This window comes from Limulus polyphemus, unplaced genomic scaffold, assembly GCF_000517525.1.
Source record: "Limulus polyphemus unplaced genomic scaffold, Limulus_polyphemus-2.1.2 Scaffold2662, whole genome shotgun sequence".
NCBI classification, from domain to species: domain Eukaryota; kingdom Metazoa; phylum Arthropoda; class Merostomata; order Xiphosura; family Limulidae; genus Limulus; species Limulus polyphemus.
Genome location: NW_013668272.1, coordinates 157359 through 159099, shown reverse-complemented (window position 1 = coordinate 159099; position 1741 = coordinate 157359).

Sequence of the window (1741 nt, the reverse complement as noted above, 5' to 3'; positions counted from 1 at the left end):
AACGCGGTATTGTGTGTGTAGATAGTGAGTAATTGATCTGCAGTCAGAAGTATTATTGAGCACGTTCGTTGTTATCGCGTTTGTTTAGCGCGATTGTTGAAGTTGAGTGTATCGGTAAAGTTATATTCGGAAAGAATAAACCAGTTTTATTAAGAAAGGACTTGTGTCGCTTAAGTTTCGTCGGAACGAAGTTACGGAGAGTTAACTAACAAACGGAGACGTAACAATACAATAAGAGCGTGCGTCATCGAGGTCACGTGACTGGTGTGGCGCCACCTATTTTCTAGAACTATCCTGTACCTTGGCGAATGCTCTAGCATTTACTAGATATAGGGTAGGCTGGTATATAAAAGAGGGTGACAACGTAACGGGAAGGTAATGTGTGTGTAGGTAATGAGTAATTGAACTGCAGTCAGAGAGAGACGTATTGTTGAAGTAGAGCTCGTGAGACGTGAACTATAGTTTGTTATAGCGCGACTGTTGAAGTTGAGTGTATCGTAAACTTATATTCAGAAAGAATTAACCAGTTTTATTAAGTAAGGACTTGTGTCGCTAAAGTTTCGTCGGAACGAAGTTACGGAAAGTTAACTAACAAACGGAGACGTAACAATACAATAAGAGCGTGCGTCTAGGAAACGCTCGAGCCTTCAGGAACGTTCGAGATACTCATTGCGTGTTACCAGAGTCACGTGACTTCCGCTGTCGTAACAGTACGTTTATCAAGATTTAAATCATCATATTAATTCTTTACTGGCATTTGTTTACTTAATTTTTAAAAACAATATGTATTCTGGAATATTATAATTAGGTATTCCAGTCGTTCTATAGACAAAGTTGTTTATTGGTTTCAATAATCTGTCTTCTCTGTATAATTCGAAGTTGTTAACAAAACATTGACCAAAAAAGGTTGTGTCAACATAAAATTTTCAATGCCATAACCTTTTCCCAGATTTCAGCTTGATTCGTATTTTTTGTCCTTGCACATTAACACGGAAGACTTCCTCATACTAAATGACAGAAAGCACACGAATGTTGACACCCCTGTAATCATGGATCTTTCCAATGAATCTATGGTCTTTTACGAGAATCCGCTAACTACCAAAGACCGACTAATCAATAACTTGGAAAGGGACGAATTGTTCTTTAAATTTATTTATCGATAACATAAATTAACAAAGTATTTAGGTCTGAATCAAAACAGGTTAATATACTTATAACTCACAATATACCTTATTGTGTTTATCGTAAATATGAAATAAACATATCCAAATGAAAAAAGTTAGCACAATTGTAATCTGTTTGGCCTCTCATGTTACGTTGACAAATATCTCAACACCATCAAAAATAACTTAACTTCAAATAAAACAACAGGTGAAGCTTCTAAAGGCTTTTATATTATACTGTACCAATTCTTTGAGACAGGTTAAACCGAAAGAAGAATTGATACGAGAATTTCTGAACATAGGAAAAAGACATTAAATATGGAAATCTTATTATAATGGAACTTGCGATGTACAAGTCCAAAACTCGGATCTCGGAAACTACCGCACTGATCATCACCAATCATAACTGGGTAATAATTTTATAACTAGGCAGTATTTTTTTATAGCTGAGCAATAAATAAAACAACTGAAATTTCTACAAAAATAATATGTTTCAGGTTTAACCAGTGGTGGGATTCAGCCGGTTCGTGCGAACCTGTTCTTAGAATTTAATGACCTCCACGAACCGGTTGTTAACA